The sequence below is a fragment of the Haliotis cracherodii genome, unplaced genomic scaffold (genome assembly GCF_022045235.1).
Source record: "Haliotis cracherodii isolate W230 unplaced genomic scaffold, xgHalCrac1.p SCAF_12, whole genome shotgun sequence".
Taxonomy (NCBI): Eukaryota; Metazoa; Mollusca; class Gastropoda; order Lepetellida; family Haliotidae; genus Haliotis; species Haliotis cracherodii.
Genome location: NW_027266267.1, coordinates 2,173,033 through 2,198,721, shown reverse-complemented (window position 1 = coordinate 2,198,721; position 25,689 = coordinate 2,173,033). Strand labels below are relative to the sequence as shown.

Below are 25,689 nucleotides of genomic sequence, written 5' to 3'. Positions count from 1 at the left end.
TTGTTTTAAGAACTTGTGAGTGAGTGAGTGAGTTGTGTTTAACGCCGCTTTTAACAGTATTCCAGTTATATCGCGGCGTGTCAGCTTAATGTGGGAGGAAAGCCCGAATTGATGCAGATCTCGGACGTTTACCACTTCGGTGAAACCTACGAGCACGGGTATGGTGCCGACAAACCTAGAAACATAATCGGGGCGAACCGGGATTCGAACCCACATTTTTTCTGACGTGCCCAAGGGACGCAACTCTGCACAGCGACTGGGCTCCTCCGTGTCCCCCCCCCCCGTTTTAAGACATAAAAAACAAACAGGTCAAAGAAGATTACATAGTTCTTTAATAAAAAAAAACGAACAATGACATCGTCCTCTATTGAATACACAGTTCTATGATTACAGCTATCTTCTACTGCTAACTTCTGTAAGTTTTTTCATGAAAGTTCACAGGGAAATCCTCTTTCTCTATTGAGCTGTGGATACTGGTCACTGAAAATAAAAAGAAGTAAGCAATGCATTAAATCAGTATAGAACAACAACAGAACCAACAGATAATTCTTTAAAACAATATTTATTCTGTGATCTAATATATTATGAAACTAAGTACCTAGATTGGTATTGTATGGGCTGAATCACAAGTTAATTGCTGCGTTACTAAGCAAACTCATTAAGGGTTGTTAATGTAATCACATTAAGTTAGCTCATTTACTCAGTGATAAAACGATTGTGTGACTAACCTACATACGTCAATGCATGTATTAACTCATGGATGAGAAATTGTGATATCATGGACATGTGAACTAGTTAGGCAATCAATAATTTCTAACCTGTCCATGCACGAGTGTTCGATTTGAAAGGTAGTTATTGCTTTCAACAGTAGTCCACAAGATCAACTACAACTATGAAACTTAATCCTACATCGATGAAATATTTGTCAAATATTATACCTATATATAAAATAAAAAGTCCTATTATCTTTCAATTTAATTCTTTCTTGTTAATTGTATGCAGACAATTAGGTCTTGCATGAGTGGTTGACCTGCGTCATCCGTAGTGTTTTGTTGTCATGGTCACAGATAGCCACGACCAAAGCTCATAGCACGCAGAGTTCTAAAATTCCATCAAATAGTTTAGCATGCATATTATTATTATATTATATATCACCTTTGGTTGAGAACAGTGAAACGTTGCACCATTTCGCAATATAGACATTGTCATCCATAATAGTAAATCTAACTTGACAAAGAAACATAATTCTACATTGACTATACAGAAAATTGAATAGTTTTTAAATGTTAGTATAGTAACAGATGTGATTGATAATGCGTGTTGACTTAAGAGTAGAATAAAACTAGTCCATTATCATAAATAATTGAAAAATAATTCTCACCTTACTCTGACTTTGAATCTGTTCTCCCATAGAGATACGTCTGTCTTCGACGCATTTGAAGAACTTCAGGATGTTGAATTTCCTTTTGTTTTTGGAAGTACCCTGTCCTGTGAATACCATGTGAGTGGAATCTTCAAGGGCATCCAAGTATTGATGGTTCAGGAGAACATCAAATCTGTTATCACCTCCTTTCTTCTCGACAGTCGATAGGATAGTCTTGCAAACATCTTCATCGTGGATTTTGAAAGTTTCAGAGGACAAGATCTCTAACAATATGTTTTTGGGTAGATCACTCACTTTGCATCGGATTGTACATTCCTGGAGACCACCGTTATCGTCTAGCTTAGACATAAGCTCTTCCTTTGAAACAATAACGACTTCGGGTTTAAAGACCTTGTTGGTGACGATGATATCATCAACTTCTGTTGACGTCCGCTTTAGAGACTTTGTCATAATTTGAGGATGGTGGTGATATTGTTTAGGCGTGGATCAGATAGAATGTGTTCAGACTTGAAATATACACTCTTTATAGTCTTTCTTGTTTTTGTTTTTTCTTCTTCTCACAGGGGTTATTTACTTGATGGGAGTGTCACAGTAGTTTCAGATACGGTGTTGTTAATATCAGCAGTTCCCTTTTCAAAACAGTCTCGTGTTTACACGTGTGTTTTTTTTTTCCCTTTCAACGTCTTGTTGATACAGCTGTTAAAATATAATCTGTAGGTTCACTCGAATAACAGTAACTAGAGACGTTACAAATACGCCCTCGTTGATTTAAGGATTTCCTTTCAAAACAATCTCGTGTTTACACAAGTGTTTTTCCTTTCAACTGTCCGGGAAACGCCTAGTATTTCCTTTCAAGACAGTATCGTGGTTACGCAAGTGTTTTTCCTTTCAGCTGTTTTGGAAGGCCCTTCCGTGGGAACTGCACCATCACAATGTTGACGTAGATGTTATCTTTCACTCATGTGAAATCCGTAGGTTCACTGTCCTCCATCTCAACAGTCGGGGAAAAAAAATATGTAACTTGTTCTGTGTGTCTAAAACGTTCTGCTTTAATGAAATTAAAACCACTGGCTTCTTTATCGATATCACACGTACAGGTTAAGCGTCGCTCCTTTTAGATTTGATTTTTGGGTTAGGTAGTATGTAACCCAGACACGAACTGAGCAATGCGGTCCACATGTTGGAATTGGTTTGGTTTAGACTCAAATTCACGATGCAAGTTATCACTACGATATAAATGATAACGATTTGAGAAAAAAAGACAGCTTCTGTTTTGGGTATTCTTTTCCCAAAGAGCTTCCATGAGTCGGTTGAGGTGGAACGAGTCATGGATGTGTGTACTGCTGACTCCTCCATGGTAAATGAAAAAAAACTATCACCAACTCCTGCATTTATTCATATTTTTTTTTTTCATATACATGTGACCTTTCTCAAACACTAACTGGAGACGGCCTTGTTGATATGAGTAGTTCCCTTTTCAAAACAGCCTCGTGTTTACAAGAGTGTTTTTCCTTTCAACTGTCCGGGAACGCCTTGTTGATACAACTGATAAAAAATAATCTGTAGCTTCATTCGAATAACAGTAAATGGTGACGTTTCTAACACGCCCTCGTTGATTTAAGTATTTCCTTTCAAAACAGCTTCGTGTTTACACGAGTGTTTTTCCTTTCAATTGTCCGGGAATGCCTTGTTGATACAACTGATAAAATCTAATCTGTACCTTCACTCACTCGACTAACAGTAACTGGAGACGTTTCAAATACGCGCTTTTTGATTTCAGTGTTTCCTTTCAAAACAATCTCGTGTTTACACAAGTGTTTTTCCATTCAACTGTCCGGAAATGCCTTGTTGATACAACTGATAAAAAACAATCTGAGTAACTGGAGACGTTTCAAATACGCGCTCGTTGATTTAAGTGTTTCCTTTCAAAACAATCTCGTGTTTACACAAGTGTTTTTCCTTTCAACTGTCCGGAAATGGTTTGTTGATACAACTGTTAAACGAGGTTATTGGTCAAGGTTATACGAGGTCATTGATCGCATGACAACAACATCAACACCCCCCACCCCCCCAAGGTCAAGGTTATGTGACGTCATCAGTCACGTGAGGTTACTAGGTGCACTTGTGACGTCATCAAATGTGGATGTGTGGATGGATACTTATCACTTATCTACTACTTGGGCTTTATCACTACAACACTCCACAACCCCACACCACACCCTCACCCTAGAACGCAAACCCAAACCAACAGACCATGACCCGCCTCAACCCGAGAATATCTTACGGTCGGCCCCTATTTTGAAACGCCCACCTGATGCAATTTTTAGCTGTCATTGTTGCGCCAATTAAACGTAAAAATGCAAATGTAAAAACAAATCGTTGTCCACACATGAGTTATAAATTAATAAGAATATAACGTGACGAATTTCCTTCAGATATAAATCTACTATTAATTTAAGAAATGAAGTGCCTGTTTTAATTGACCTATCTATATAAATTTGCCATAATAAATATTTCACAATTCTCCAAAGGAGATATGTATATGTTGCAGTGTGTTCAAAAAGCATCATATAGGAAGAATAACACGATGAATGCCAATTTCTATCTTCAAACAAATAGCTGATTATTAAGAGTTTCATAGATTCTATGGCATTTTGCAGGTGTGCATGTTTTTACTGGGTGAAAACATATTGAAGATATATTCAAGTTATAATTCGAGATTGAAAAAGTAAACTATTTCATAAAACTTAAAGCGTTGTTTACTAATTCACCCGCGCCTCAAAGAAAATAACAAATATGTACAACGATGTTGATGTTCACGTATACTAATAAGACATCACTACCGATAACTTCCCGTCATAACATAGAGAATTCACTGATAGCATTACGCGGAATGTTTTACCGTGATGCAAGGATCGCATATACACATTAATGAGTCATGTTAGTTAAGTAATTAGAATCAATCTGAAATCAACAGGTTTTATTTGTTTTTAGGTTTCCATTCTCGCCTCGATACAACGTGGAAAGGCAGACCAATACCGTCATCAGTGTGCGTGATTTGGCGTCAATCATGGCGTCACGTGGAACGATTTCTGTTGACTTTTCCAAATAAGTATTTATACTCTAATTATTAATTCCTCAATTTTTGCAACGATTATCGACCCATGCATATTCGTAATAATCTGAGCTTATGTATGCAACAAATTGACGACTGAAGCTCTCGGTATAGTAGAAAATGTTAAGTAATAGAAGTTTGCTTTCTTTATATACATTTTCAAACGAGAAGGCCCACTGGTAGGTTTCAGAGCACAGGATTTGGCTTGTCGCATGACAATAGATCTAGAGCATGTCCTATTTCGTACAGCTCACGTGAAACAAGTTGCATACGTCAAACGTTGGTCCGACGTGTGTGTTCACACGATGCAATTGGTTGCATAAAACAAATTGCACACAACTAGTTGTACCGTGTAAATGCCCCTATAGCAGTCCGCTTTCTCCCAGAGACGGGTTGCTCAGCAATCTAGTCTATTGCTTCGTGAAGTAATTTGCGTCACGTTTCTTGTTTGTGACGTCATCCTGTATTATGTTCTGTGACGTCCTATATATTATGTTCTGTGACGTCCTATATATTATGTTCTGTGACGTCCTATATATTATGTTCTGTGACGTTACCATTGAAACTCAGTGACCTCCGTTGTAACCTTGTCTTCTCTATTCTATTTCTTAATAAAGTCACGAATTTGGTGTCTTAAACATTAATGTCTTTGTGCATCACAATTAATGATACTAAAACACAAAACAGTGTCGAATAACGAATTTCTGTACCCGAATTTACATGTGAAATATGTGAGGCGGGAGTTGGAAAATCCACAATGGCTGTCACTGACAGTACAGTGTATCATATTAGGTCAGTAACAACCATCTTGAAATTTTACTGACAGTATACGGGCTCATATGGGGACAGTGGTTCTTCTCTCTGATTGGTCAGTCACACTATGGAGGATAATAAGTACATATAAATCACAAAGGCTACACAAATATATCTCACAAAGTTTGGAACAGTTTCCCGCATACACACAGGCTTCACAGATATATCTCACAAAGGTGGGAACAGTGTCCCGCACACATACAGGCTAAACACATATATCTCACAAAGGTGGGAACAGTGTCCCGCACACATACAGGCTACACACATATATCTCACAAAGGTGGGAATAGTGTCCCGCACACATACAGGCTACACACACATATATCTCACAAAGGTGGGAACAGTGTCCCGCACACATACAGGCTACACACACATATATCTCACAAAGGTGGGAACAGTGTCCCGCACACATACAGGCTACACACATATATATCTCACAAAGTTGGGAATAGTGTCACGCATACATACAGGCTACACACATATATATCTCACAAAGGTGGGAATAGTGTCCCGCAAACATACAGGCTACACAAATATATATCTCACAAAGGTGGGAATAGTGTCCCGCATACATACAGGCTACACAAATATATATCTCACAAAGGTGGTAATAGTGTCCCGCATACATACAGGCTGCACAGATATATATCACAAAGGTGGTAATAGTGTCCCGCATACATACAGGCTACACAAATATATATCTCACAAAGGTGGGAATATTGTCCCGCATACATACAGGCTACACACATATATATCTCACAAAGGTGGGTACAGTGTCCTGCATTAATGCAGGCTACACACATATATATATCACAAAGGTGGGAATAGTGTCCCGCATACATACAGGCTACACAAATATATATCTCACAAAGGTGGGAATAGTGTCCCGCATACATACAGGCTACACACACATATATCTCACGAAGGCGTGAACAGTGTCCCGCATAGATAGAGGTTACACACATATCTCACAAAGGTGGGTACAGTATCCTCCCGCATACATACAGGCTACACAGATATATATCACAAAGGCTACACACATATATCCCAAAAAGGTGGGAACAGTGTCCTGCATTAATGCAGGCTACACATATATATCTCACAAAGGCTACACAAATATATCTCAAAAAGGTGGAAACAGTGTCTTCCCGTATACATACAGGCTACACAGATATACATCTCACAAATTGAGGCACATGAGTTGTTACAGAGACTCCCAAGCAGCTGTAGTCTACGTTTATCTATGGAGGCAACGGCATCAGTGGGAGAGCGGATGTGCACAGAACACTTTTACAAATTGAGGCAATGATTTTTTACAATCCTGGAACATGAAAGCAAGAAAACCCTTTCCATATAAATAAGAAATCTCTGCCAAATCTCTGAGTAGATTGCACGATTCAGACTATATCAGACTATGAATCACTATCAAATAGTGGTGATACCAGGTGTTCGCGATACGATGAGCGCATCCTGCCCCACCGGTGGAACCCGTCACAAACGCATGCAAATGCAATTCAATTATTCACTTGAAAAAAGAGTCATGTTCACAGGAGATTCCAGCTTTTCCAAGCAGATGGAAGAGTGTGTGTCAGTGGAGATGAGATTTGTGGAGGCCGAGGGTTTTATTTGATAAAATAATAGAGCTGTGTTGTTTTATTTTCAAAGTTTTATTTTCTTATTTTTTTTCGAATTTCGAAATCCCCACCCCCTTCCTGAACTGTGGTTCTCATGTAAGGTCACATTGACATCGGCTAAGCCTGCCATGAACTCAACTTGCCTAAACTGGGACTTTCTGCAATCACTGATCCTCACTGATATTTCCACTAAAAAAATATGTAAACGTAACTAAATCATAATCATTGCAAAGTCAAACGATTCACGCTGACATGTGAATTTCGTATATTGGACGTTTGAGTGAAGCGTCTTGTTTGTTGGATCCACCATAAAGTATTGTAAGAGAATGTAAATATGTACTGTATGTTAAAGTTCACTTTATTGGCTGGGTGCGTTTCACGTCCTCCTGTTTACAATATAAATTCACAAACTTTAGAAGTATTCCGGGTATGAAACACAATATTCTGATGAATCTGTTAGTCATGTTTGCTGTTACGATGCCACATGTACACACAGGAAGTACTTATAGAGCATCTGTTTCCCTGAGCTGGCTTTCGGCCAAACACTTGGGTCGGGCCATGGTATATATGGTGTTGCCGTACTCAGTAAACTGCGCCATGGAGACGGTATCAACAGTAATCGTCTTCGGTCTTGTGTCGTTGTGTGGTGTCAGCATGTACGACACTGAGATTCTGCACGACTGAACCTACTAGAGGGAGAGATCAACGCATCGGAACATACAGCTGTTAATCTTGAGACTAAAACGAATTATAAATATAGCACGCTGGAGTCATCACTGAAAGAGAGCCTGACTAACACGTTCATTCCAGCCTTGATGAAGGGTCTAGTCAAGCAAGCAATTACTGGCATCCTGAAAGAATATTACATTGGGGATATTAATCAGCCGACGCGTTCTATATGAAGTCAACAGCCTGAAAGCTAGTGTACACAACACAAAGACACAACTTCAGGCAGTAACACAACAGTTCAGACATGTTGAACGTGAGAGAGACACTTACGTAGAGAGTCTTGTAAAACTACGCGGCGAGCTGACAAAACACATCCATAGTTTACAGCTGCAGCTGAATGAGACGGCAGCTGGTCTTCGTGATGCAAAGATGGTGAACACTGCTCTCAGACAGGATTTGATGACACTGAATACAAGCTGTGTGATGATGAGAGAAGAGATAGAAGCGCGCACCAATGATGAACAATCATACAGGGAGGGCTTGCAGGAAATGCAACAAAGGTTAAGGACAGACATTCAGAGTTTAAACAATCAACTAAATCAGACCATTGATGATCTGCATGATTCAGAGCAAAGAATCACTGATCTTACAGAGGACATGTTGATTCTGAATACAAGCCGCTTGGTGAAGAGAGATATTAAAGAGAGCGATGTTAATGAAACTTCGCTGTCTACATCGTCGTTGTCACAGGTGCCATTCACAACATCGCCCCCTACGTTCCCTGGTGCTGCAGGAGGTGAGACTTTTAGCAGAGATTTCTTATGATTATGGAAACTGTTTTGTCGCTTAATTTACAACCGTCTCTCTTAACATGCCATGCGAAAGATACATGGAATATATTATTTTCTTTGAACAAAAGCATTAATGTATGTCTTGAATTTCAAACAATATATCGAATGCATGCATGATATGCCTTCTTCTGCCTTTAAAAATATGTCTTAACTTTCTATGTTTTAAATGTAGAAAAGCTAATTTAAAAGATTGTATATAGCATTAGAAATGACAACATACTTACGGAGCATGTCAACATGAAGTTTTTTGGGCATGTCGACATAGGGTTTACAAGACATCTCAACATAGGGTTTACAGGACATGTCAACATAGGGTTTACAGGGCATGTAAACATAGGGTTTACAGGACATATAAACATAGGGTTTACATGACATGTCAACATAGGGTTTATATGACATGTCAACATAGGGTTTACAGGACATGTCAACATAGGGTTTACAGGACATGTCAACATAGGGTTTACAGGACATGTTAACATAGGGTTTACAGGACATGTCAACATAGGGTTTACAAGACATGTAAACATAGGGTTTACAGGACATGTCAACATAGGGTTTACAGGACATGTCAACATAGGGTTTACAGGACATGTTAACATAGGGTTTACAGGACATGTCAACATAGGGTTTACAGGACATGTAAACACAGGGTTTACAGGACATGTCAACATAGGGTTTACATGACATGTCAACATAGGGTTTACAGGACATGTCAACATAGGGTTTACAGGACATGTCAACATAGGGTTTACAGGACATGTAAACATAGGGTTTACAGGACATGTCAACGTAGGGTTTACAGGACATGTCAACATAGGGTTTACAGGACATGTTAACATAGGGATTACAGGACATGTAAACATAGGGTTTACAGGACATGTTAACATAGGGTTTACAGGACATGTTAACATAGGGTTTACAGGACATGTCAACATAGGGTTTACAGGACATGTCAACATAAGGTTTACAGGACATGTTAACATAGGGTTTACAAGACATGTCAACATAGGGTTTACAGGACATGTCAACATAGGGTTTACAGGACATGTAAACATAGGGTTTACAGGACATGTAAACATAGGGTTTACAGGACATATCGGCATGGTGTGTATAGGGCATGTCAACGTGTCACTGTCTCGCTTGTAATAATTTTGTACCTTGGACATACACCCTCAAACACTAACAACGGGGTTAACGATTTTCTGTATCATGGAATTTAAAACATATCGTCATCCCCTAACCAGTCCGCAAAGATGCCAGCCCTAACTGAAGATATACAAACCCTAAATAGAGCTTTGGATTATTCAGTGGGGTAAAAACAGGTAATTTCATATGACAAAGGTTAATGTTAACAGAAATGTTGGGTTCTTAGAATCTATTAGAACTTTGAAAACTGTAGAGTTAGCAAATAAATGAAGGTGGTAAGTTTTCGTCTGTAATAACAATCTGGCAATACATTAGTCATACACACTACATACCTGTAGTGTCACAATGAATGAAGAGTGAGTGAGTTTGGTTTAACGCCGATTTTAACAGTATTCCAGTTATATCGCGGCGTGTCAGCTTAATGTGGGAGGAAAGCCAGAAGTGATGCAGGTCTTAGACGTTTACCACTTCGGTGAAACCCACGAGCACGGGTATGGTGCTGACAAACCTAGAAACATATTCGGGGCCAAGCGGGATTCGAACCCACAATCAGAGGTTTCTGGCATGCCCAAGGGACGAAACTCTGCATAGCGAATCGCGGCGCCTTAGACGACTGGGCCACCCGTGGCCCCCAAAAATGAATGAAGAAATATTATTTAGATATATAAATAACACATCTCATGTCTCATGTCATGCCGGGACCAAAGGAAGGTATCTACATGATGATCTTTTTTCTACTTAAAGGTTTCTACTTAACGAGAATTCATTGTACGTTTATTTCATCTGATATGTTAGCGCAAATAACTAGCAGTGGCCACGGTTAGTAACTGGCATGGATTGATCATGAGACCGAGTCAGTGTTACCTTACATACCTGACTCAGAAAATTGAGACGTCTGACCTGAGACTGGACACACACACACACACACACACACACACACACACACGCACGCACGCACGCACGCACGCACGCGCGCGCGCGCGCTGTTTTTAGGAAAATTACGAATTGCCAACCTAATCTTTTCTTGCCGCTTAGTTTATATTTATATATATATTTATATATAAACTAAGCGGCAAAAGAAAGTATAGGTTGGCAATTTGTAATTTTCCTAAAAACAGCGATAACTAGTGGAAAGTAGGTATTGGGAATATGACTGCCCAGGAACAGGTACCAAAAAACACCTCACCCGAACGCGCCACCTTTCACGGCGCTCGTGCGGTGACCGAAGTGGTGAAACAGGTTTCCCGCCTGCAGGGTATAATCACACGTGATGAAAGCGCACAAAAGAAATGCCACGACTGTCACAGCAGAGAGAGAGAGAGAGAGAGAGAGCCATCGGTAGAGTTTGGTTGTACACCATTGACAGTAGCCAGGCTGATTCAACGGTACAGGCAGACAGGGAGGACACAGGACAGACCTAGAACCGGACGACTCCGAGTGACAACACCACTGGAAGACGGCCAGATACGGCTCATTCACCTGCGAAACAGATTCGTAACGGCGACGGCAACGGCAGCAACAGCGTTGGGGACAACCCATTAGCCAACGTACAGAACTACTACGACTTCGTGCTGCTGGAATCCGAGCGTATCGTCCTTTCCGAGGAATGGTACTGACTGCTCAACCTCGACGCCTGAGACTGCGATGGGCGAGGCAGGTTTGACGCTGGCAAGTGAGAAATTGGCATCGAGTGCTGTTTATTGATGAAAGTCGGGTAAACTTGTTTCGAAATGACGGCAGAGATCGAGTTTATCGACGCAGAGGGGAACGTTTGGTTCCGGCGTGTATTCGAGAGGTCCATCCATTCGGCGGGGGAGGTGTCATGGTGTGGGGCAGTATTTGTGGAGATCAGAGGACTGCTTTGGTGATTACACAGGGAAACCTGAACGCTGTGCAGTACAGAGACCCAAGTGTTGCAGCCAGTTTTGCTTCCGTTCTTGCAAAACCAACAGCAGGGGACATTGTTTCAAAACGACAATGCCAGGCCCCATACTGCAAGACTGTCTCAGAACTTTCTAAAGCAGCAGAACGTTGACGTTTTGCCCTGGCCTGCCCACTCACCCGATTGAACATCTGTGGGACGATCTCAACAGACAGATTGGAGCACGCCATCAGCCTCCCGTCAACAGACAATAATTGCAGCAGGCCCTGAGAGACGAGTGGCAACGGATTCCAGTCCAAGTCATCAGAAGACTGACTTCATCAATGAGGCGTATCACAGCATGCATTGAGGCAGCTGGAGGTCATACACGCTATTGAAGGCAACTGTGTCGTCAATGAACTTGTGTCTGACAATTTTTTGGTGACATTTCATTTCAGACAACTTTTGAAAAAGAAATTTCTTACCCCACCATTGTTTACCTTGAGGTTAGAGTACCTGTGATTGCACAATTTCATTCAAACTGTGGTTGATCAATCATGTGTTACCCCTCCCTAGATTATATTATAATTCACAACAAAACCTTTTCTTGTTATTTTTTTTTATCGATCATGGAACTCGACCTAAACTTTCTTTTGCCGCCCAGTTTATATACACAAGTATTATCCAATTGCAAAAGAGAGCGCTCAATACAAAGTAGAGCAAAAATACAGATTTGGATACACTTTCTTTATATCATTTTGCAACTCTGAGTTTCACGCACCCATGCTATTGCGTACGATCATCAGGCAAAATGAAACATGGTTTTTAGTTTTACCCTTTCTTTTTTGCTCGGCTTGGGAATTTACCATGGCGACAGGTGGAAATGAGCTCGCTTCTTTTGTTTTGCTCGTTAGATGTTTTCATGAGAATCTCGAGCTTCTCGTCCATGCCTTGATTGCAAATCATGAGTCTCGTTTGTTGGTATTTGATTTATTGATGATGCCCCATTGGATGTTGTAGTTGGCATTGTTTCTTTTTATAGCTGAAATGGATAGAATTATCATTAAACCGCCCGCACGTTATCAGAAATCAGCGGGCCACTGTAACTTGATATTGCCCTCATATTGCTTGACGACGGGCCATTATCAAGCCCGTTACCCTTATATTACGTTCCAGATGTGCTTGGAGGATTGTCTCTTTTTCATATTTCTCAATTATGAACGATTTTGTGTGGTTGTTATACCTTGTCTTGAAGGGACCGCTTGCTAACCCAATGTAGGTAACATCATTGGTATCTGTTGTAACCGTGGCCTTATAGACGACGTCACGAGTGAGGCATTTACCGTTCATTGGGCATTTGACGTTTTGTCTGCAATCTCCTTTGATTTGATTGATTGGTTTGCTGACTTCATCACCTATGTGCCTTGATTATTTGTTGAATGTTTTCCATGCAACTGCAGCTGACTTTAACTTATGATCTGTTGAATATATTGAGTATGCTGTCCTTTGAAAATATTTGTGAATAAGTTTCAAGGCGTTCTTGCCTACATTCGTCTTGACACTCTTGCTGAAGGGAGAGTTGAATCAAATGATTTTCTATTTTCTTTGCTTTTTCTGTTTTTGAGTTTGATCTTTCTTTGGGTTTAGTTCGCACTTCGTGGTGTATCCTGCAGATTCAAGGGCTTTTCATAGGAGGGTACTGAAACAAGCATCTCGCTCTTCTTCAACTCGAGTTGCGTGTGCATCATGTTATGACACCTTCAACGCAGAGTATCATGTTATGACACCTTCAACGCAGAGTGATGGAGCAAACATAATATTTCTAGTTACATAAATGTGATTTCTTTCGTGCATGTGAGGCAGGAAAGACTGGCAGTAAAGGCAGGGGCACCCAGAGGTTGACAAAAAGAAGATAAATGGATCGTAAAAACACAGGGTATATAGTTTCATGTCATCTGTATATAGAATGAAATCTGTCATCTCACTGATTATCTTTACGTTCAGTTCAGATTACTAAAATAAGCATGGTTTTGTTTTAACTGTTTATGGTATTCAGGTGCATGACATCCAGTTCATATTGATGTCAAGATATGTTGTACTTTGATCTATCTGATGTTTCTGTGATATTTACTTTACAACCTTAGTGGACATGCTCTTTATGAATGTATAACTCCTCTCCTCGTTACATGGCTTATATGCGGCCTTAGATTGAACTCTCTCAATCAGTGACTCACTATTAACTCAAATAATTTATATCTGTGGCGTAATTGATATGCCATGCACATTTTTTACATATCGTTAATAAACTATACTGTATGTCCGCCTGTAACAATGGCACTCGACGTACCAAGCCGAATCGTTTTGCCTCAAGTGATGCTATCTACAGGACGATGATCTCACTGTCTCACGCTCATCATTGCGGTAAACTTTCTCTCAAATGTCACGCATTTCAGGGTTGAAATAAAAATAAATATGAACAGTGGCGATGGAACCCCCCTTGTCGGAACATTAAAGTAGAAAATTATTTTAAAGCATAAATTAAAATATTATTGATTGATCATTAATCCGACCTTAGTGTGATAAAGGTGCCTGGCATATCTGTGAAAGGTATATTTGTGTGACACGCGAAGTTAGTGAGTGAGTGAGTATGCTTTTAGCAATATTCCGCCGATATCACGGCCGGACACGCGAAGTAACGCGAATGTGTGACAAGGCGTAGACGGAAATTGAAATGCAAATATGTTATCCTTCCGCCGCACATGTACTTGACCTCAACACTGTACACCGACAGACCGCCTTACAAGCAGGCTCTTCCGAATCATCGCCTCCATCGTCATATACATCATCGGCACCCACGACTTCTTCAACCCACAACCCCCTTACCACATTCACATGGGCATTCCAAACATTTAAATAAATGTGGATTCAGATTAAGGATAAGGATTTTGAGAGCAAACTTGTCACCGTTGTGAGTCCCGTTTCAAAACAACTGTTTGTCTGATAAGTCGGAAGACAATTGTTTGCAGAACCCCACTGTCGATAGGTTTCTAACGCTCTACAGAAATATAGATTCTGATCCTGGATACAGGAGGTATAGCTGTCATATCACAGACACCGAAGGTTCCGGCGCAGAATAACTACACAAGTTCCATTTTAAAATAACTCGTCCTCCTGATTGAATTGCCAGAAACGCATTGTCAAGGGTTTTCTAACGCTCTGTAGATATAGATAAGTATTCTGATAATTGGTACAAAGCAGGTATAGCGACCTGCATATTCACACCTGTATAGCTGGCTTACCTAATAAGAGACAAAGCAGAACAATATTGACTCTTTTAGGAGAGTCGAGTTGACTAAAATTTAGTCCCGTAAATAGAGTTATCTTACTTAACGGACAGACAGACAGACAGGCAAACAAACAACGTGTTTTCACAACAAGAAACAATTTATTTGCATTTCTTTTTCATTTCATTCCGATCTCCAACAACTTTTCAAATTGATGAGTAGGCACGGTTGACCAAGTCGTTTTAGGCAGCGCAAGTCGCCGTGCCGAGTTGCGTCCCCTAGGCGTGCCAGAAAACTATAATCCTGAGTTCGAATCCCAGCACCATGTCATACTTCTGATTTTCCTCTCACATGAAGCTGACACACCGTCGCATAACCGAAATAATGTTAAAAGCGGCGCGAAATAATAGTCATTCAGGATATCCTTTTTGACGGTCGTTTATCGATACATTGAAGATCATTTCTAAATAATGTGTGGACGACGATTGTTGATATGCTTACTACATCAAACTTCAGATAACCAACGACTCTTTAACACACAGATTTAGCTTCTTCTTTACGGACTCAAGTATGCACATGTGTTATTGTTGTGACTGAGTTAAATACCTGAGCGCATTCATTTAAAATCAAATTTCATGTTAAGTATAGATTTTGAAAATAAGCAATAAGAATTATTACAGCGACAAGGCGACATTTCATCACTATTATGTCAGCGGCCGAAAATGTTTACAAATTCGATATTCAAAATAGTAGCTACCGTCGCGATAGCTTCGATGCTGTGTTTGCTTGTGAAAAGTTGTGCAACTGGTAATTTTCCGATGAAAACACAAACATGAGTACATGGTCTGATGGTTTTAACGAATCAAAATGATGTCTCAGGACATGGGCCAGGCAAGTCGGGCTCGACTAGTTTAAAAACATGTTCCCATGGTGAAGTGAGAAATGCAGGCTTGCAGTCACTACATCGAGTCGTTACAGTCAATAGATTGTGTCGTCACAGTCAATAGATCGAGTCGTTACAGTCAATAAATCGATTCGTTACAGTTAAAAGATCGAATCGTTACAGTTAATAGATCGAGTCGTTACAGTTAATAGATCGAGTCGTTCCGGTTAATAGATCGAGTCGTTACAGTTAATATATCGAGTCGTTACAGTCAATAGATCGAGTCGTTACAGTTTATAGATCGAGTCGTTACAGTTAATAGATCGATTCGTTACAGTCAATAGATCGATTCGTTACAGTCAATAGATCGAGTCGTTACAGTCAATAGATCGAGTCGTTGCAGTCAATAGATCGAGTCGTTACAGTTAATAGATCGAGTCATTACAGTCAATAAATCGAGTCGTTACAGTTAATAGATCAAGTTGCAGCATAAAATAGTGTGTTTACCGAGTGGATTACGCTACATGTTACCGTAACCGACGGGGATCGACGGCCGGGGGCGTGATATGGCGTAGACGTTGGCGGAGCAACAGCGGCCGGTTTGTTTGACTGCTGTATATTGTTTAATGCCGTACGCTGAGCAACAGCTAGGTGTACATGCTGTGGTTATGCAACTTTTAAAGGACACAATGCTTTATCGCAGGACAAAGTATGGTCGGGGACTTTGATCTTTTACCAAAGCATCTTAGAATATAGACATATTTTACGAACGATGATGAGCTAAACTTCTTAACCAATGAAGTAGGCATAATTTTGTCCCTAAACATTCAATAGGAAAGGATATGAGGTGAGACTGAAGTAAGACTTGTAGATCTAGTATCACTCCACACCGTATTATTCTTAGAGTGACGTCAGGGGATGGCATAGTATTGGCTACAGTAGGCCTAGTAACGCCACTAGTGGTTGATCGGCACAAGCAGTTGAGCGCCAAACTATGCTATGCTCCTAACTAACTCGTAGTATCGCCAGTCAAGCCATTTCTTGACTGGCAGTGAGATGTGTCACTCGTGTTAGGACGTAAACGGTGGGTAAGTTTTCAGTTTGAACTTAATAATTTTGTCAGGAAATTAAATGAAACAAACATTGTAAATAATTTAAGATTGATGTACAACAGAATACATTTTTAAGGAATCAGGTGCTTGCTTCACACAATATCTACACCTAGACGTCTGTTTAGCCTGTCACCGGGGATAACGAACGTCTGGATGTAAACATTCAAACCTCGTTTCAACTGAAAAGCTTGTTCTATTTTTATCAGTATGTTGCAAAAGATATGCTTGTAAGTTTCATCTCTGAACTAATAACAATTATTTACAACTGAGACTGAAGACTATATAAGATTATTCTAAATCTGTTCAGTCAAGTGTCGGGTGTGTTTTTGCGCTTATATTTTTTGAAACGTTGTTCTGCATCATAGAATGGCAGAAATCTACTGAAACATATCCCCACTACAGACCAGGGTCAAATGTATCAGCCTCAGTTTGTTCACACTCAAGGCCTGCAGCTTTGTTCTTCCAGTCCGGAAGTATTATGTGGAAAAATGTATTTCTGCAGGGCACCAACATCGTTTTTGAAGAATGGCAAGGAAATGTAGAATATATAAGGGCAAATGTGCATGATTCTCATTATTTTAGGACTAAGTTAGAACGGACGTTAAATGCGAAAACAATTTCGCACATGTCACGCGGGCAATCGGCATTTCAATCTTATAACTTTGTAGAACCACGTGGGGGGCATTTCCTTGTCATAACAATTCCGCAAACAATTAACGAAGTCAGACTAAAATATTAATCATTCCATAATTGGGAATTATGAGCAGGTAGCTGATATAAGAACCTGGTGGCCCCATCTGATGTTCCAATATAATAAATGCACACATTCTACTGCCTTATATTTATACGTCTACTTAGAAAAAGGTATTTGAAATTGTATTCATCAGTGAAAATGTCAAATGCATAAAATTTGTTGAATGGCCATATCTTAATCAATTAAAGCTATTTCCATGATTTGTCAGTCACCATGCTACAGTATATTAATGATACCTCTGCTACAGCAAAAATATGATAAAACTACCTCATCAGTGAATAAGTTTGAAAGTCACACTTTTGTTGAAAGGCAATAACTTCCCTGAGGCCAGTAGTTTTCCTGCAATATATAATTTTCTGAACAGCATGTATGGGGGTGGTGGTTGGTTGGTGGGTAGCCTAGTGGGTAAAGCGTTCGCTCTTCACGCCGAAAACCCCGGATCGATTCCCCCACATGGGTACAATGTGTGAAGCCCATGTCTGGTGTTCCCCGCCCAGATATTGCTGAAAGATTGCTAAGAGCGTGTCAAACCCAAGTCACCCAACCCACCTGAGCAGCATATTTTGTGTTTCAGCCTCGAGCGACCCGAGTCGGCACCAGAGCCACAGAGAAACGGCTGCACAGATGACGACAGTGACGACCCAAGAGTATGATCTACATGGTACTGGTAGTCAGGAGATACTGTCACTGTCCAACTTTGTACAAGATGTGGTCACATCAACATGTAACAAATATAAGACAGAAAGTTCCCTCGACAAACCTTCATGTAAACAGTCTCTACAATAACAAACTGATAAATGTAATCTCTTATTATCCTATTAATTTGAAACAAGTCAACAATTGTATTGACAGTACCACCATAAGGCTCAATCCAACAAGCGTTTACAGACACGCGGCTCAGATGAACAGCAATCGCAGTGTTTGTGTTGTATATTTATGATTGTCGTTTAAGTGATTTGTCAGTCGCTAGACTACCTCATATTTATACCTCTACTACGATAAACGTATTTGAAATTGTAAAATCATCAGTGAAAATTTAAAATACATAAAATTTGTCGAATGGCCATATTTTGTATGTATAATGCTTATGTTGCCTGTATTGTTTTCTGAACAGCATGTTCTGTGTTTCAGCCTCGAGTGATCCGAGTCGGACTGAGGGGACCCAGTGACGACCACAAGAAAAGCCTGCTACACAGGGTAGGTGGGAGAACCCAGCAGGTAAAAAGCCCACACTTCAATCCCTCCATCAATTAACAAGCTGGGGTATAGACCCGTGGGGGCTCTGACTTGCTTCTTGCATGCTATCGTATCTTAGTTGTGTCGATCGGTGCTCATGTTGGCAACCACTGGACTGTCTGTACCAGACTCCGCCCACTTAGTGCTGGACTACTGCTAGGTGCGGCGTAAAACAACAGAGAAAACGGATTGACATAAACCAATGTCATATCTTTTTTTCCTAACACTTGCAAACAGCAACTGTACTGACAGTATCATCTTATAACGATTAGTTCATCAAACGTTAACACTCTCCAGCCATACACAGAACAATGTTACAATAACTGGATGTAACAGAAAGATTTTAAACGTTGAAAACATAATTCTTGATAACATGAACCAGCTGTCGTCATTCCCCCTAATTGTTGTATTGTAAGCCATGTAGGAAGTGTTTGGTGTCGCTTATCAACACTTTGAGGTGTGAATAATGTAGATGTATGTCGAAGATGTCGGGGTGTGTACAGAGTTTACTTTGTGGTACAGCGACTCCATCACCAGCAGACTGCACCCCCCTCTATGTCGCCAGCAGGGACGGGAACCTGGAGGAGGTGAAGCGGCTCATATCACTGAACGTCAACGTCAACTGCAGACGGTGGGGGAGCAGGACACCGGTGATGGCGGCAGCAGAAAGAGGACACAGAGAGGTGGTAGAGCTCCTGGTGAGCTCCTGGAGGAGCTGATGTGTCACTGGTGGACGGTAACGGTGACAACACCCTTCACCACGCCTGTATGAGAGGACGCATGGAGACGGTGACGTTTGTGCTGTCCCTGAACGTGGTGGACATCAACAGTAGAGGAAGGTGGAGCAGGACACCGATAATGTGGGCCGCAGTGGGGGTACACAGAGAAGTGGTGGAGCTCCTGGTGAGTGAAGGGGTTGATGTGTCACTGGTGGACAAGGACGGTGACAACACCCTTCACTTCGCATGTCGGGGAGGAGATGTGACGACGGTGAAGTTTGTCGACGCCAGAAACAAATACGGGCTGACAGCAGCCCCCTGGGCGAGATCCTATAAACATCAGCAAATGGTGGATCTCCTCGTGTCCCGTGGCGCTCATTGAAGTCAGTGTTCTGTTGGTGTAGACGGTGGAGAAGGACGCTGACACTGACGTGGTGTGCCATTCACGTCGTCGTGTGTAAATATGTCATGATTTAGGTGATACCGTTTGTTGTTTTTGAAGATAAATATAACTTACAGTAGAACACGGATATAACGAACACGGATATAGCGAACAGTAGATAACTTTGGATAACCATCCACCCTCACCCTCATTAGATGACGTCACAAGTGCACCTAGTAACCCCACGTGACTGATGACGTCACATAACCTTGACCTTGGGGTTGGGGGTGGGGGGTGTTGTCAACGTCATTGTCTCATTAATATGCAGAATAACTCATTAATATGCAAATGTATGCATGACGTCACAGGTCGATTAGGTTAATAAAGGGTCAACTGACCAGATGCAATCATGCAATTAATGACTTGACCATTCGTTAACCGTAGAACACGGGATAGTAATGAATGTCCCTATATGGACATGATACTACGACCGGGGTTGGGTTGGGTCTTGACTCACGCGGAATGGAATGTCATTGTGAGACCATTTTGGCGGGAGAACATGTGGTGAACATTTGAACCTTTTGCATTGAAGACATTTCTCTGTGGGCATTCGGTGGCGGGCTATGTGTGGTAATATTTAAAAGCCTCAGGAACAGGTTCATGTAGAAAGATCTCCCGATATTCAATTACATTCATTAAGGGTCAACTGACCGTATGCAATCCTGCAATTAATTACTTGACCATTCGTTAAACGTAGAAGAACACGTGTTTAAAAACAAGATGGCGGACGTTGCTATGAACGCTCACGGGCGTCACGTGTCCTCGGTTTGAATCTCGCGCCTGACCTACAAGTCAGTTCCATGGGACCCCATTCCACATCTCAGGCTAAGTTGATCCATAAGTGCAATAACTCATTCATAGTCAAATATAATCATGACGTCACAGGATAGAAAGGGTAATGAGAGGTCTGTTGTTCCAATGCACGAAGGAAATGTGTTAATGAGTCCTTCATTAAGTGAGAACGAAGCGTAGTAATGAGTGTCCCTATATGGAAGTGGCTACTACGAGGTTCAAATGTGATTCACGGGGAAAGGAATGTCATTGTTAGACATATTCCATTGATGCATGTATTTCGCGTAGTAATGACTGTCCAGTTCTTAACTCTTCTAGTGCTACCTCTTATAAGTTCCTTTTAACATTTAGTTGCCATGACAACTATATATAAAAATAAGGGTTAACAGTCTTGACTCCTAGCTAGAGGTCAGCTCGGAGAAATATAGAGTCGGTATCGCGAAACCCGTGTGTTGAAGTCTGTAATGTATGCCAGTCTGGTATATGACGTTTTAATACTGTAAAATTCTATTCTTTTTTCTAAAAGATGTTTGAGTTCAAAATGTCGGTTCAGTTTCCTATTTCAATGGAAAAAATACTCGTTTAACCCTTACCATGAATCATTTTTCATGAAAAAAAATTAGACTGAAATAACGTAGTTTCAAGAAAATTTATACAATATTCTTTCACTTGTCAACATTTTTCAATGAAAAAAATATCTTGTCTCACGTTTATTTCATTGAAAAAAAAAATACAAGCGTGTTTCAGTTTTAATGCATGAAACTCTTGTTCTTAAACAATCTGGTGAATAGAAACAGCTGTGGAATAGAAGGGCGTGTTAGGAATATTGGGTTGTAGCGGACACGCCTGTTGACTAAGCAAACAACTATGTTGAACGGAAACAGCTGTGTCAACAGAGGCGTGTTAGGAATATTGGGTTGTAGCGGACACGCCTGTTGACTGAACAAACAGGTCTTACAAATGAAAACACCTGTGTCAACACAGGCGTGTGTCCTCCCGGATTGAATATAGACACCCTGTAACAGACACGCCTGTTGACTGAACAAACAGGTCTCACGAATGAAAACACATGTGTCAACACAACAGGGGGTGTTGAATATGTATCAATTTTGCCCTATAAATAGCAGAGCTGTCATCTAAACCTCACATTCCGTCTCTCTTGATTCATAAATGAACATTGTGCCTATCTGTGCCATTTTATTTTGCTACCTACCAAAAGGTGACTCAGGAGTTTTATTCAGGAGAATTATTCTTCGTACAAAAGGTAAGAGTTTCATGTTTTAAATTTCATAAACAATCATATTAAAAAGATCTTCTAATAATAATTATAATTTCAGTATATCACAAGTATTACATCCTTGCATCAATTTTAAAACAGTGTAAATTTTGTCCCAAGATCTATCATAGTTTTGATTATGAAGAACACTTTGAACTCTTTAAATTGTCATGTTGACTTTAATAGTCTGAAAGACAAACTATTCTATTTATTATCTATTTATTTATTTCAGAAAATAGAAGTGTTCCAAGCACATTGTTTGCTAGACTTTATGTAAAATAAAATGTCTACCCCATTTACAACACCTGTGTATACATGTGAGTTTTGTCAAAAATCCTACAGTAACAAACAGCACATTGTTAGACATCAGAGGAATTGTGGCCCAGCTTCCAAACATTTTGATTGTCAATTATGTTCCAAATCATTCAACCGTAGTGATAACTTACAAAGACACATAAAAAGTCAACACAAAGATCCACAACCATCTACTTCTACTTCTACCTTTACTTTTACTTGTCATACATGTTCAACCACTTTCCCATCAGTGAAAGATCTCACTAAACACAGGAGACAAACCCATTCAAATCAACAAAGTGGTGGCGGGGCTGCAGCTAAACGTAGGAAAACTAATGTAGATAATCAACAGTCATGTTCCAGACAAGCAATAAATGGAAATGTCGGGGAATTTGATTTTATTCCTCAGGACCAAGAGGGAAATGATCCCTACTATTATTTTGTGAAAATTCAACCTGACATGATTCATCACTTGAAAACAGAAATTGAAACAAAACATAGTATCAAGTGGGGACTTTGTACCCAATTTAGATTCAGCAAAACAAACTCGGACGGTCTGAATTCATTTACTGAACCTTTCTTTCGAACCAAAATGTCTCCAGCCACCCAAACCGATGATTTGGATGCGTTGTACACCGAAGCCACAAAAACAATCATGAAACTGATGGACAATTATGAAGGAGAACTTAAACTTTGAAACTGTGTTGAGCGTGAAATTATCCGTGGTAAAATTTCAACCCTTTCGCGGAAGCTCATATCTCCCCCTCCCTCCTTCGCTAGAGAACAAGCGCTGTCTGTTAAACATTAAAAACGTGGACGATGACCTCTGTTTTGCCTATTGCATTTTGGCTCATCTGTTCCCCGTTCAGTCTGATCTGGTCGGAGAACAAGTGAATCACTACAAGGACAAACTACACCAGTTAGATTTGAAAGGGTGTGGATTTCCTATGAGCATGAGTCATATTTCAAAATTTGAAAAAACAAACAATGTAAGTATCAATGTCTATGGTTTTGACGAAGATGATAATCAACAGCATGTCATCTTTCCTTTACGAATCAGTTCAGTAACTTCCGAAGTACCCAAATATCGTCACATCGATCTCCTCCTGTTAACTCAAGAAGTAGAGGAGGAAGACGAACCCCCACTGTCTCATTATGTTCTGATCTCCAGTTTGCCAGCTTTGATCAGAAAAACTGGAGACTGTCACAGCAAATACATTTGTCGAAAATGTTTGTGGACGTTTACATCTGATGATAGATTACAAAAGCACACCCCTTACTGTTATCACAAAGCTCAACGAATTAAAATGCCTGAACCAAACAAAGCCTTTAGAAGGTTTGGATTGGGTCACTATGCCAAAACAGTCAAAGTCCCCTTTGTGATCTACTGCGATTTTGAATCTGTGTTGTCACCTTTAGAACATAATGAGACATCGGAGAGGAGAAGTCACCACGTCCATGAGCACATTCCCTGTGGTTACAGTTATCAAATTGTATGTCGAGAACCCGACATGTACACATTTCCATTGAGAACCTATAGCGGGGAACGGGCCTCAGAGCATTTCATGACACACCTTTTGGAGGATTACGATCAAATCATGGACATTTTAAATCATCCTGTGCCCATGAAATTAACAGATGAGGAAAGGTTGACTTTAGCTTCAGAAACCCCTCTTTGCGGGGAGAAAGTACACCAGAAAGATCAACATATCGATCACGATCATTTGACAGGTCGAGTCAGGGGTCTGTGTCACAATTACTGCAACGTCAACTACAACGAAGCCAAATTTGTCAATGTCATTTGTCACAATGCTTCGAGGTATGACAATCATTTGATTCTTCAAAGATTCTATCAGTGTAGTCTGTGGAGATATGAATGCTCGTACTGGTCAACAAAACAATCCTCTAGTCGATATACAAAACGATTTTGTTCATAGTAATTGTTCATACCCAGAAGATGAAAACGTATGTGTTGGAGATCGGAAATCCCATGACACCGTTATAAATAAATTTGGTCAGATACTGCTAGATATGTTGTATACATTTCAGTTGTTCATTGTCAATGGGAGAGTGTATGGGGATACCCTTGGAGAATTTACCTATTGTGGAAACCAAGGTGCGAGCGTTAATGATTATTTTATATGTTCCCCCGATTTCTTCGATTATATTAAGATGTTGAATATTGGCGATCGTCTAGAATCTGATCATTTACCTTTGGAATTGACCTGTAAGTTCCCTCATATGAATCAAACACATACCAAATTAATACATGAGGGTGTCACTAAGAAGAAACTAATATGGAATGAAGAACTTTCGAACAACTTTCTAAGCAAACTACAAGAAAGTATAACATATTCTAAACAGTTACTTCTAGATAAACTTGATAACAATATTGAGGGGGCAATTGATGACTTTGTTGAAATTATGCTAACTTCAGCAGCTTGTATGAGAAAAGAATTAAAACTGAACATGGATAAAACTAAAACTTTTAATACTGGATGTAGAATCGCAAGGCGTAACGCCCGCAAAGCGCTGCGAAGATTTAGAACAACCCGTACTAGTCTTGACAGAAAAAAATATTGCGAAAGCAGGAATAAATATAAAGGTTGCTGTCGGAAATACAAATTCGATATGCGTAGACATAGACAAGACAAACTGAAAAAGTCTATTAACGACCCTTCAGCGTTCTGGAAACAAGTACGATCTCTTAAGAATAGCTACAGATGACATAACAAAGTCGCAGTGGCTTAGTCATTTTAAGAAGGTTTTTTCAAATGATGCAATATTCACTATGGCAACTGATGATATGCAAAATGATTTTAATGAAAGCTACACGGATGTTGATGAAGTTCTGCTAGATTCACCCATTGTTGAAAACGAAATATTAGATGCGATAAATCACCTCAAGAAGGGAAAAGCAGCTGGTCCTGATGATGTAGTTATCGAAATGTTGAAGTGTTCTAAATTTGAAGTTATGCCTTTTCTTTGCAAATGTTTTAATAAGCTATTTGAAAATGGTGTTTTCCCAAGCAATTGGTCATGTTCTATAATAATCCCCCTGCATAAAAAAGGAGACAGGAGTGACCCAGATAACTATAGAGGCATTTCATTAATGAGCATTTTAGGAAAAGTATTTACTACAATATTAAACAATAGAATTTCAAAATGGGCGACCATGCGTGATAAGATTCCTGAATTTCAAGCTGGCTTCAGAAAAAGTTATTCCACCGTAGATCATGTATTTACACTATATGCACTTATTCAAAAAACCTTGTCACAGCGTAAGCATAAACTGTATGTAGCATTTGTAGATTTTAAAAAGGCTTTTGATTCTGTCAATCGCTTTAAGCTATGGACATGTCTACGAAAAACTGGTTTACGTGGGAAAATGTTTACTATTCTAAAATCAATGTATTCTAATGTG

At 40.0% G+C, this 25,689-nt stretch overlaps 1 pseudogene; it reads left to right on the top strand.

Annotated features, from left to right (window-relative positions):
* The first annotated feature begins 7,543 nt into the window (after positions 1 to 7,543).
* LOC139458058 (uncharacterized) lies at positions 7,544 to 19,843 on the top strand (annotated as a pseudogene).
* The last annotated feature ends 5,846 nt before the right edge of the window (positions 19,844 to 25,689 follow it).